The sequence below is a fragment of the Arachis hypogaea genome, chromosome 6 (assembly GCF_003086295.3).
Source record: "Arachis hypogaea cultivar Tifrunner chromosome 6, arahy.Tifrunner.gnm2.J5K5, whole genome shotgun sequence".
NCBI classification, from domain to species: domain Eukaryota; kingdom Viridiplantae; phylum Streptophyta; class Magnoliopsida; order Fabales; family Fabaceae; genus Arachis; species Arachis hypogaea.
The window spans coordinates 24,193,502-24,207,751 of record NC_092041.1 but is presented as its reverse complement, the minus strand read 5'-3'; the positions used below and the strand labels follow the sequence as shown (position 1 = coordinate 24,207,751).

The 14,250-nt window shown below is 31.2% G+C and overlaps 1 long non-coding RNA gene across 1 annotated transcript in view; it reads right to left on the bottom strand.

Moving 5' to 3' along the window:
* Window positions 1-10,249, bottom strand: part of LOC140173344 (uncharacterized) — a 33,394-nt gene extending 23,145 nt beyond the window's left edge. Inside the window, exons 1-2 of the long non-coding RNA XR_011861966.1 lie at window positions 10,134-10,249; window positions 9,524-9,616 (exon numbers count right to left, since the gene is read on the bottom strand). This is a non-coding gene — a long non-coding RNA (uncharacterized lncRNA). The remainder of the gene's footprint in view (window positions 1-9,523; window positions 9,617-10,133) is intronic.
* Between the last annotated feature and the right edge of the window lie 4,001 nt (window positions 10,250-14,250).

Below are 14,250 nucleotides of genomic sequence, written 5' to 3'. Positions count from 1 at the left end.
CATTGATGAGGTAGTTTTAGTATGTGGTTTGAAGCACAATCTTTTGAGTATAAGTCAGCTGTGTGATTTAGGATATTTAGTGACTTTCAAAAGATCTGAATGATGTGTTGTGAATGAAAAGATAAATGAAATGATGTTTGTTGCCAAGCATTTTAATAATATGTATGGACTTACTCGTGATGAACTAAAGGATCAAAATGTAGCTTGTCTTCACTCTAAAGAATCTAAAAAGTGGTTATGGCACAAGAGATTGGGCCATGCAAGTATGTTTCAAATAAACAAACTTGTAAAGAAAGAATTAGTAAGAGGTCTTCTGTTGATAAAGTTTGACAAAGACATCACTTGTGATGCTTGCCAAATGGGAAAACAAACAAAAAGTTCTTTTAAACCAAAGGAAGACATCTCTACTAAAAGACCACTTGAGTTGCTACACATTGATTTATTTGGTCCAACAAGAACTTAAAGCCTAGGTGGTAAACATTATGGTTTAGTAATTGTGGATGACTATACTAGATTTGGTTGGATTTTATTTTTTGCACACAAAAATGAAGCCTTTTCGGCCTTTGAACCTTTTTGTAAGAAAATTCAAAATGAAAAGGATTTGAAAATCTCTTCTATAAGAAGTGATCATGGAACTAAATTTGAAAATAATTTATTTGAATCATTTTGTGAGGAATTTGGAATATCTCACAACTTCTCTTGTCCAAGGACACCACAACAAAATGGTGTGGTGGAAAGGAGAAATAGAAGCATACAAGAGATGACAAGAGCTATGCTTTGTGAGAGCAATGTTCCAAAATTCCTTTGGGCTGAAGCGGTCAACACGGATTGCCATATTTTGAATAGAACAATCATAAGGAAATTTTTGAAGAAAACCCCTTTATGAACTTTGGAAAGGTTACCCACCAAACTTAGACTACTTACACATCTTTGGATGCAAATGTTTAATTTTAAATAACAAGGATAATTTAGATAAATTTGATCCAAAGGCTTATGAGTGTTTGTTTGTAGGATATTTCACAACTAATAAAGCATATAGGATTTATCATCAAGATGCTAGGATTATTGAGGAGTCCATACATGTTACATTTTGTGATACTAACTTGGTGCAAAGCTTTTTAGAAGATTGTGATGCAGAAAATCAAGCTCAAAAGGAAATTAAAACTGGGCAAAATCAAGAAAATGGAAATTCTGCTCAACCTGATCCAAAACTGCAGTTGCTAAAAATTCGAGAGACAATTCCATTTTGTCTCATGAATCTGAGGGAGATCCTGAAAACAGCAGCACCCAAAATTCCTTGGTAACTGAATCTGCCTCCAAGTCCACTAGACCTCGGGAATGGAGATTCTTGAAGAATTATTCAGAGGAATTTGCCATTGGGGACGTCTCACAAGGGGTTAGAACTCGGTCATCCACTAGAAAGACAAATGAAGGATCAAACATTGCCCTTCTCTCACCAATAGAGTCTCAAAATGTGAAGAAAGTCCTCAGTGATCCTTCTTGGATTAAAGCAATAGAGGATGAGATTCTTGAGTTTGAGAAGAACCAAGTGTGGACTTTGGTTCCAAGGCCGAGTGGAAAGAAAGTGACCGGCACCAAGTGGATATTTCGGAATAAGTTAGGAGAAGATGGTAACATTGCAAGAAACAAGGCAAGGCTTGTGGCACAAGGATATGACCAAGAAGAATGAATAGACTTTGATGAATCCTTTGCCCCTATTGCCCGGATGGAAGCCATAAGACTTCTCTTAGCCTATGCTGCATTTTGTGGTTTTAAATTATATCAAATGGATATGAAATGTGCATTTTTAAATGGTGTGATAGATAGAGAAGTGTATGTGGAACAGCCACCTGGTTTTGAAAATAAAGAGCATTCTGATCATGTTTTCAAATTATCTAAACCTCTCTATGGTTTAAGATAAGCTCCTAGAGCTTGGTATGAGAGACTTAGCTCTTTTCTTTTGAAAAATAGTTTTCAAAGATGGACCACAGACACAACTCTATTTATCAAGAATTCTAATGATTCTTTTATTCTAGTCCAAATATATCTTGATGACATTATTTTTGGATCAGCAAATGAATCCCTTTGTTCTGAATTTGAAAACTCATGACAAGTGAATTCGACATGAGTATGATGGGTGAACTTAATTTTTTCCTTGGGCTGCAAATTAAACAAACTAAAAATGGTATTTTCATTCATCAAGAGAAGTATGCCAAGGAATTAGTTAAGAAATTTGGTATGGAAAATGGCAAACCCATGGGAACTCCCATGCACCCTAATTCTAAATTAGATAAGGGAGAAATTGAGAAAGATGTAGATGAGACTAAGTATAAAGGAATGATTGGCTCTCTTATGTACTTAACATCCTCTAGACCCGACATTGTGCAAAGTGTTGGATTGTGTTCAAGGTTCAAATCCAAACCTAAAGAGTCACATCTTTCTGCAGTTAAAAGGATCATTAGATATGTTCATGGCACATCCAATTTTGGTCTATGGTATCCCAAGATTGATGATTTTTCTACAGTTGGTTATTGTGATGCAGATTTTGCTGGTGATAGAAAGCTATTGCTAAAAGAGCACCGCGTGAAAAGATCCATAAACTTCCAGGATATCCTAGACCATCAACTCGCTCTCAAGACAACACTTTCACTCCCTCACTTTCTCCTCCTACTTCTCCTTCTCGCACTGCTCCCATGGCGCGGACCAAAACCACGCCACGTTTTCCAGTCCCTGCCAAGCCGACGCCACCGCCTAAGGCAGCGCTAACCAAACCAACTTCCTCGAAACTTAGTTCATCCATGGGTAAGGGTCCTGCTGTTGAAGACCCTGTTCCTGAGATAGCAAAATCTAAGCCAAGGTTTGTTCCTATGCGTTCACAAAGAGGTAACCCTCATCTCCCTCTCAAATCTGTTAGAGAACCCGACATTGATCTTTTTGCTCACAAATCACACTTTATGACATCTCAATCAAACTATAACCCTTATCGTTTCAAATCTGTCATGAACCATGACTTTTATGACGGAGTTATTAAGTATCGTACTCTGTGTCCCTCTTTTCTTGTGGATTTACCTAGCTTGAAAAAGAAAGGATTCCCTTTTGTTGAAAATTTGGAATTTTTAGACTGGAATCACCTTTTCAAAATCAAAAAACCTGTGTATCCTCTGTTAGTCAAAGAATTTTATGCAAATATGACTTACCATGAAGGAAGTGTGCACTCTTATGTTAAGGACAGAGACATTATTTTAAATAATGAAACTATCAGTGATTCTTTGAAGTACACTAATATTGGGCCGTGTGCTTATACATCTGTAAAGTGGGATGAAGGAGTTGGTATCTCTTTTCATGATGCTTTGGCTCACATCTGTGAACATGTTTCCTTAATTAACGGCATCATACCCACTCACAAAGCCCTAGGATATGAACGTGCTCAATTACACAGAATTGTCAACCACATCTTACTTCCTCAAAGTGGTTCATATCAAAGGGTTTCTTACACGGACACACTTGTTTTGTATGCCCTAATCACTAAAACGGAAATCTCTTTTGCCTATTTGATGGCTAGATACATGTTTGATTTTGTGAGAAGTGAGAAAGATAAAGCACTACCTTATGGCATGTTTTTAACTTGCATATTGAACATTTTGGTGTTGACCTGTCAAATGAGGATTATGAAAACAGACATTCATACCTAAAAGGGGTGGTTCAGTGAAACAGCAAAAAGTACCAACTTGATCTGAGAGAGTGGTTCTAGATGATAATGATGATGAGTTCATTCCGGATGATTCTCCTCCTCCTTCCACCGAGGGTACTTCCATCTCTACTGGGAAGCAATCTGCTCTGCTAAATGTAATCAAGGATGTGGTCCAGGAGTTTGTCTCCCAATCAAATCATATGATTGCCATGAGTAAGGAACAAAGGAAGCTAGCTAGCAAGCATGAGAATTTTCTTCGAAAATCAAGGGATAAAGTGGCTGTATTTATCAAGTTCATTGATAACCTGAACCAGGATGGAGATCGGGCCACTGAAGATGAGGAAGAGGCTGTTTCGAAGGGAAATGGTTCTGATGCCTAAGTTTTGTCTCATGAATACTACTGCTGCTGTGGTCTCATTTTGTCTTATGAACTCTGCTTAATTTGCTACTTTTGAACTGTTTTATCTCAGATGACTGTAATAACTCTAAACACTATTGCTTTATTAGAATAGTTAAAACTTTGGACTATGATCTAACCTTTTCTTGCAGGGATTAAGGTGCTATTTTTCTTGACTTTACTTATTTTCCACCCTTGATGACAAAAAGGGGGAGTATATTAGGTGCAATTCTGGAATACTAAATGCAAAATTGACTGAAGTTGCTTTTGATTACTGTTTTTCTGGATTTAAGTTGCTTTTGATTACTGTTCTTGTGGATTTAGTTTAACTGCTGCAGATTTTAATAATCTTGACTTGCAAATGTTTGCAAATATTGTGAATAAGGTTGGAAACTTGCTTTATGATATGTTGCTATCTTGACCTTGACCCTGATGTGTTAAAGCTTTTTTTGGCAATTAAAACTGTCTCTGTTTGCTGCATTTTCGGTTAGTATATAGCATCTGTTTGGCTCCACATAAGCATATGTAAACAGGAACAAAGAGGAAAGCATAAATCCAGGGGGAGCTAATTCTGAAAAGGAAAGGGGGAGCAACATAAAAGCAAATAACAAAAATCAAAGGGATGTTTGTCATCAAGGGGGAGATTGTTGAGTTAAGAAATTAACCAAATTAATTAGTGATGACAAACATTATTTTTGGGCAAAATAAATAACTAGTGTTGATTAATTATAATTACTTATTGTTGCAGGCCAAAATTCAAACAGCCCAAATGGAATGAAAAGCAATCAGTAAGACTGGTGGATGGTCAAACAAACAAAGCCCAAAAGAAACAAAGCCAAAATCAAACGGGTTGCTTAATGGATGTCTGATCCAAGCCCGAGTTGATTTTAATTCCCTCTAAACTTGATCTCACATCACAAGCAACGTTCTTCTCCTCTCTGACCAAGTCAAATCACAAATTCAGAAAAGTGAAAAAGAGAAAGAGAAAGCTTCTTCCATAAGCTTATCACCAAAGAAGTAAGAAAGAGAAAGATTAAGCTTGAAAGGCAGATATCAAATCATCCAGTTCAAACCAAATCAAGCTTAGGTTAAAGGTAACCCATTTTCTCTTGCATGCATCAGATCTTCTTCTCTTCTTCCCAACTCTCTGCTCTATTCGAAATAGGATATAAAGGAAAGCTAGTTTCTGTTCTACTCTACTGTGTATCCACGGTCTTAAACATGACTTGGAGACCAAGTTGATTTTCAAGGGCTCAGATTGAATTGACCATTGGAAGATTTCTATGGTTGTTGTTTTTTGGCTTTTAGTCAAGATGAAGAAGTCAGAAGCAAAGTTTCTAATCTGGGGATTAAGGAGAAAAAGTGAATCTGTGGGTTGGTAAAGCTCAAGGCTGTTGACTTTGGAAGAAGAACAAAGGAACATGCAAGGAGATAAAAGAAGCTTGCTGTTCATTCAGAAGGTAAGGAGAGATAACCAGAGTATTAAGGTTTTGTTCTGAGAAGTGTTCTTTGAGAGAGTTCAACTAACTGGACAATGTAACCTAATCAAAGGTGCATTCCGCCAGTATGAAAACTGAATCAGAGGCTTGCTAATCTGGTTTTTGCATAGCACAAAGGCTGTTGATGAAGTCAATCTCCTTCATGTTTTACTGATTGTAATGTACTTTTCTAAGTTTATTTTTTTGTAATTTCTTGTGAGAAAAGACATTGTGAGAAAGCTCAAGTGAAAGCCATGAGTGGAAAAAGACTGAGTGATACACTTGAGAGAAAAGCCTAGAGTTATTTTCTAATTTCTTTAGGTTGGTCAAGTGTCTTGTATCTTGTACCTGTTTGGTATCCCTTTCTTAGTTGGGTTAGCACTAAGAGTGAATAGTTAGGTGTTAGCATAGCCAATGTCAAGTTAGGTTAGAACTTGAGTGTGAAATCGGTGTATGTAATACTTTTAACTATAGTGGAAATTCCTCCATTGTTGTGGAGGAGACTGGACGTAGGTTGCATAGCACAAGGCAACCGAACCAGGATACATGCTGGTGTTAGCTTCTCTCTTCTCTGCTGTGTTCTGTTTTTCTGATATTCATGAGACAAAAATAAACTGTCTCATAAATTTTCGCTGCTGAGTACAAACAGAATCAAATTTAAAAGTTTTGTTTAAAAAAGGGTTATAACAGCTACGAAAAAGAAGGCATAGATTTAACCCCCTTCTCTAAGCCTACCACAACCTTCAAAAAAATAGTTTGATATTATAACAACATATGTACTAAATTTTAAAATTTATTACTCAAAAAAATTATAAACAAAATATGCACTAAAAAATAAAATGTATAATAAAATTAGTGTACAACTTTAGAATAGAAAATTAATAGTAAAAAAGGACTCTACATAATTGCAGTTATAAAATAATTCTGAATATAATAAAAATACTTTGGTTCTTTAAAAAGATGATAATTTTGTAATAAAATTATCGTTAATTATTTATTATTTTAAAATACAATACCTTATTTGTAACATGGACAGTTTTCAAAAGATAAAAAATTAATTAATTTGGTATTGATTTTAGTAAATTAAAAAGGGTTGCAATATATTTCATTCATTTGGACATAGTTAAACTCGATTTAGTTTGATCTGAGCTTACTTATTTATTTTCATGTTTCCAGAGAGTTACATCCAATTCTAAACATATACAATCAAACTTAAAACATAGTTCACTATTAGATATAATTAAATAATAAGGAATACAAAAATAATTTAGGATTAATATTTCACATACAACAAAGATAATCGGAAAAAAAAAAAAAGTCAAAAGAGTCAATGATATAAGAAGTTAAAATCAATTCCTCTTTTCACCTTAAATACAACATAAATAATCGAAAAAACAAAAAGGGCTACAACATGTATCTTGGTTCATCTTAGAATAGAGTATATTTTTTATTAATATTTTAATAAAAAATTTCATAAACATTATGTAATTAACCAAAAAATTATTTCAAGATAATTAGGTGCTTATGTCATATATTGTTATATATACTCAGTGGAGTGAGTATTAATTAATACTCAGTAGAAGAACACAACAAAAACACATAAAAATGAAATAAATTATTTAACAAAATATTAAAATAAGAATGATTTAAGATTTATATTTTTAACTAAAAAATGAATACATTCATACTAATTCAATATGTCACATAATATCAAAATTCATTAATAATTGACTATTACATAAAAATAAATAGTAAGGAATATTAAATATTAATGATGAAAGAAATATGATAAATATGGGGTATATTATTATGACAAACTAAAAATTTGATGAAATATAAAGGAGACTACAAATTTACAAATAAATCATTACTCACTTTATTTATGTAGGTGAAAGATACCAAAAGTGTTAGAAAATTAAAAATAAATTTCAAAAAATTTATCGCTTCAATGAAATCTTTTCAAAAATTTTAGAATAAAAAATAATTTAAGATTATTATATTCATAACAATAATTTAATAATAATTTAATATTAATAAAATATTTCACAAACAACAAACATAATCCAAAAAAAACAAAAGGATCAATGATATAAAACAGCTTTAAAATCAATTCATTGTTTCTCCTTAAATAAAATATAAATAATCGAAAAAAACAAAAGGGACTAAAATATCCATCTGGTTCAGCTTAGAATAGAGTATATTCTTTATTAATATTTGTAATAAAAAAAATTCATAAACATTATGTAATTCACCAAAAAATTATTTCAGGATAATTAGGTGCTTATTTCATATATTATTATATATACTATTAATTAGTACTTAATAGAGGAACACAACAAACACACATAAAAGAATGAAACAAATTATTTAACTAAGTATTAAAATAAAATGATTTAAGATTTATATTTTTAATTAAAAAATAAATACATTAATATTAATTCAATATGTCACATAATATCAAAATTCATTCATAATTGACTATTACATAAAAATAAACAATAAGGAATATTAAATATTAGTGATAAAATAAATAGGATAAACATGGGGTATATTATTAAGACAAACTAAAAGATTGGATAAAATAAAAATGAGACTAAAAATTTACAAATAAATTATTACTCACCTTATTTATGTAGGTGAAAGATACCAAAATATAAGTCTAAAATAGGTATAAAAAGAAACAAAAGAGTTAGTAAATTAAAAATAATCTTCAAAAACTTTATCGCTTCAACGGAACATTTCCAAACATTTTAGAATAAAAAAATAATTTAAGATTATTATATTCATGACAATAATTTAGGAACAATTTAATATTAAAAAAATATTTCACAAACAACAAACATAATCCAAAAAAAAAAACCAAAAAGATCGATGATATAAAAAATGGCTTTAAAATCAATTCATTGTTTCTTCTTAAATAGAACAAAAATAATCGAAAAAATGTAACACCCTACCACACAGAACTTTATGCTTAAGTCGTAAAATAGAGGTAGTATGGTATTACGACCTCTAAAATAAAATATAATACGTTAATAATTGAAAGAATGTAATATTCTATGAGCCTTGAAGAATAGATAAAGAAAAATCACAAAATTAAAAACACAACGCTCAGAAATAAGGATTAGGAGCATGGGACCAGTTATTTGCCAAAAATATTTTAACTGTGTCATGATGAATGCATATTAGGCACATTATTATGATCTAAATTGGAAAATCATTAAGATAAAGTTCAGGTTTTCTTGGTAGTTTTACATTTGTGACACTCGATCATAGTGAACTAGCTTAAAGCTCATGTGATTAATGATCTAACATCTATTTGCTATCATGAACTATGTTTCTCTTTCTATGTTAGGTGGTACGTATCCCAGCCATAGGAAAAGCAAAAGATATAGATGTTACTGGAGCATGAGACCTTTTTGCTAGTGGATTTTGTATGAAATGGTGAAGGGTATGTCCCTTGAAGAATGTTGCAAAATAGGTGCATGTAGTGGCGGATTTGTTACCCGCTCTCTTGGTGGTGAGGTGACATTAGAGAATTGGCAATGGCTATACAAGCAAATGTAGATAAGAGATCTTTACATATGAAAAGTTCCAGGAACAATATGGAAAAATTCCAAGAAAATGATGCCAAATTAAATACCTGTTATTTACTACAAAACATTTTTTTAAATTACAGATCAAGTTTATAGTAATTATTGACATAACTGATAACATACAAATTTGCAAATGTATTATAATCAGATCCTAGAACTAAAATGCCATAAACTTCAATTGCATTTGTATAGATATTAGATGCCAACATCAAAATCCAAAATAATGGTCAAGCTTTTTTTCTTTATTTAATTGTTTGACTTTCTTAATAATCTTTTCTACTGAAGCAAAGAAACAACAAAAATAACCTCCATAGCTAAACAAGAACCACTATCAAAATTAGAACTAACCCATCATCTCCATTACCTCCATGTCTACAGTAAACAGATTGTCACAAGATCGATACTTTTGGAATATTGTGCATAGCAATGGCCAATGCCAAGTTGAGGCCAGAAGACCCTATGGAAAAGAATCATGAAACAACTATCAAATGGGAGCAACATTAACAAGCATATCAACAATTATAAAAGCAATAATTTAACAATTGTTGATAAAAGTTACAATCTTGCAGATGCATATGAAATTTTCAAACACTCATCATGTTAGAAAAAGAATAAGATTAAGACATAATTTAAAGAAATTATCAGAAAAGCTATCTAACAATATCAATCCATGGCATGAAATTTGTTCTAAAAAGAAAATTTGAAAAATAAAAATCCTGTATCATGAACAAGGGCCTCTTTCTTTTGATGGAACACTTGAGCAAGTGCTTGAAACTAAAATGGAGAAAGGAAGGGGACACTAGACAAAGAGCAAGATTAATCCTATTCATAATCTGAAGTTATTCATTGTTTTAAGTTATCGTAATCATGCTTTAACCAAAAAAAGGGAAAATTGTGGATTTTGGGAGAGAGGAAGTGGAAGGAACGGAAGAAACGAGAGAGAAAGAACAGAAGAACAATTAATAGGTACTCACTAGTCATTTTTTTATCGTCGACAATCATGCAACCAAGAACATGGATTTTTTTACCGGGAAAGGTCTTCAGCGACAACAACCTTTGCTGAAACGACGGTTTTGTCGCTGAATCTCTCTAATTTTATTATGGGGTAAATTAAAAATATTGAAATATTTGTTATTTTGTAGTATAATTTTTAATAAATTATTTATAGATTAAATATAAATTATTAGATTTTTTATTAATTTAATTCGATGCTTTAAATTTAATGGTGTATTAGATAAACTCAAAATTATTGAGCTGATTTTAGAGACACTCATGAATTTTCTTCTAAAATAACTCAAAAATAAAATATCTTATTTTTTATAGAGGACAACGAATAAACTATCTCCCAAAATTTGTTAATGTTCTATATTGTAAAAATATTTCTCAAAGATTCTTCTCTTAGTTTTTCATGAAAGGCAAAGCTCTATCTTCGCTGAAGCTTCCATTTGAAGGGTTTAAGGTTACCTCTGTTGCGTTTAGACATGTTTGGATTTTCAATTTGAGAAGAAACTACAAATAAAAAAAACAATAATGAAACATGTGAAGGGAAAGACGCATATAAGGAAATCCCAAGAAAAAATATTTAACTTTTCAAAATAATAAATTTTAAAACAATATCAAACACATGAACCAAAAGAAAATACGAATTGTAAAAAAAATAATAAGTTAAATGAAATACAAATAAATACAAGACCTGACCGACACTTAAAAAATTTATTTAAAATAAAAAATTAAACTCACATAAAGATGTGGTATAATATGAAATAGTAACGCCTTTAGAGAGTGTCTAATAATCTTATTTATTTTTAAATATTCAACAATTAAACAAAAAGTGACACATAAATAATTGATGAGATTAAGGTTTAGTTTGGTAAAACTTTTTGAAGAGGTGCTTGTGTTTTTTAAAAGTACAAACTCCTCATTTTGTATTTGGTAAATCAAAAAGACTATGTGCTTGTACTTGCAGCTTTTAAAAGATCGGGGTACTTTTGAAAGCAACTAAGATGGAGCTTTTCAAAGTTGGCTTGTACTTTTGGTGCACGAAATTGTAATCTCAATGGCGCCAACAACTTGATACGCACAATTGTAATCTCAACTCTTTTTCACAACTTTGCATAACTAACCAGCAAGTGCACTGGGTCGTCCAAGTAATAAACCTTACGTGAGTAAGGGTCGATCCCACGGAGATTGTCGGCTTGAAGCAAGTTATGGTCATCTTGTAAATCTCAGTCAGGCGGATTCAAATGGTTATAGAGTTTTGAAAATTAAAAGATAAATAAACATAAAATAAAGATAGAAATACTTATGTAATTCATTGGTGGGAATTTCAGATAATCGTATGGAGATGCGTTATTCCTTCTAAATCTCTGCTTTCATACTGTCTTCATTCAATCATTCATATTCCTTTCCATGGCAAGCTGTATGTTGGGGGATCACAGTTGTCAATGGCTACCGTCCATCCTCTCAGTGAAAATTGTCCAAATGCGCTGTCACCGCACGGCTAATCATCTGTCGGTTCTCACTCATGTTGGAATAGGATCCATTGATCCTTTCGCGTCTGTCTTCGCGTCTGTCACTACGCCCAACACTTGCGAGTTTGAAGCTCGTCACAGTCATCCCATCCCAGATCCTACTCGGAATACCACAGACAAGGTTTATACTTTCCAGATCTCAAGAGTGCTACCAATTGATTCTAGCTTATACCAAGAATACTCTGATCGTGAACCAGAAGGCTAAGAGATATGCATTCAAGCTCGTTTGCATGTAGAACGGGAGTGTTTGTCAGGCACGCGTTCATAAGTGAGAATGGTGATGAGCGTCACATAGTCATCACATTCATCATGTTCTTGTGTGCAAATGGATATCTTGAAACAAGAATAAGCATGAATTGAATAGAAAACAATAGTAATTGCATTAATACTCGAGAAACAGCAGAGCTCCACACTTTAATCTATGGTGTATAGAAACTCTACCGTTGAAAATACATAAATGATGATGGTCCAGGCATGGCCGTGAGGCCAGCTCCCAATGTCTAAGATAGCATAAAACTTATCAAAGATCCCCGCATCCATAATACAATAGTAAAAGGCCTTATTTATACTAGACTAATTATTAGGATTTACAGAAATAAGTAAATGATGCAGAAATCTACTTTCGGACCCACTTGGCGTGTGCTTGGGCTGAGCATTTAAGCTTTCATGTGTAGAGACTTCTCTTGAAGTTAAACGCCAGTTTGCAGCCTGTTTTGGGCATTTAACTCTAGCTTGTAACCTATTTCTGGCGTTTAACGCCAGAATAGGGCAGGGAGTTGTTGTTTGAATGCCAATTTGCGTCATCAAAACTCAAGCAAAGTATAAACTATTATATATTGCTGTAGCTCCAAAAAATCTATTTCGAGTGCAGGGAGGTCAGAATCCAACAACATCAGCAGTCCTTTTTCGGCCTCTGAATCAGATTTTTGCTCAGGTCCCTCAATTTCAGCCAAAAAATACCTGAAATCACAGAAAAACACACAAACTCGTAGTAAAGTCTAGAAATGTGAATTTTGCTTAAAAACTAATAAACATATACTAAAAAGTAACTAGATCCTACTAAAAACTACCTAAAAACAATGCCAAAAAACGTATAAATTATCTGCTCATCAGCTTTTCAAAATTTAAAAGTCTAATATAACCTCATATATTAACTAATTTTTAAATTTAACGCTTAAATTTATGTCTTTTATAGTATTTTAAATTTTAAAAACTATTTTACCAAACATAATTATTTTTACTTGTATTTATTAAAAGTCATTTTTAATTTGATTTACCAAACATAAATACTACATTTTTTAAAAAATTATCTTTTAAAAACTAATTTTTATAAAGTACTCTTAAAATATAAAAGTTTTACTAGGTTAAGCCTAACTCTACAGTGTAATACCAATAATGACAGAAAATACATACACTCATTAAATACTAAACATGATAATTGTATGTCATTGTGGAGTTTATATAAGACTATTGTATTTTAGGCAAGCTAAAATTTTAATTCATAGAAGTTATTAAAAAAAAATTTTATTTCAAATCAAAAGGGTTTTCTTTGTAAAAATCGAAAGTTTCTTTTTAGGTGTTCGTATAAATACTTATAGTTTCTTTTTAATAAATCATTTTTCTTTAAATTTAAATAAGTAAGCCTTTATAAAAAATATTGAATATCAGCAACGCACGAGTGCATTTAAATTCGAATAAGTAAGACTACAAAAAAATTAACCAAATTAATTTAAATTTATTGAATTTAGTTAGAATAAATAACAAAGTATTTATTTTATTATATGCTTTATAAATTAATAAACCAATTAACCCATATAATGAATTACAATTAATGCAGTATGCTTAATTGATTGATATAAATTATAATAATTATATTGATATTTAAATATTTAAATATTTAATCAAATTAATTAATTGGTATAATTAAGTCATCGTAATTAATTGTATTTAACGAGTTAAAATAAATAAATAAAAAATACTATTCGAAACATATTACGTCAACTCCATCATTAAATATAGAAATTTAATTTTTATATAATTGAATAAATTAAAAATTAAATTGTTACTTTTTTAAAAAGATTACTATTTAATTTACCAAAAATTAATATAATATTTTAAAAGATCAAATACTAATTTATCAATTATTTTTAAGAAATACCTAAAGATGTCCTATGGACATTGCTTAAAAAAACTAAAATAGAAATTTTTGGCTCTTCAATTCATTGAAAACTTTAAATACGAGAAATTTAATCAATAACATGTTATTTACGTAAACAATGAAATATAATAGTCATTTATTTGATATATTTCGTTATATATATATATATATATATATATATATATATATATATATATATATAAAAGTCATGCTATACATTCATATAATTTTTTATCTAAGTTCATTCAAACTGGCTCAATATAAAAAAAATCCAATCTCATTAAATGAAACGTGACTCCACGCATCCAAACGCATGAAACATTAACATATTAATTCGCACATTGAATATGAAACAACGTTCCTTCTTCAATATTGAAACCGCTACTGGAGAAGTCCAAATCT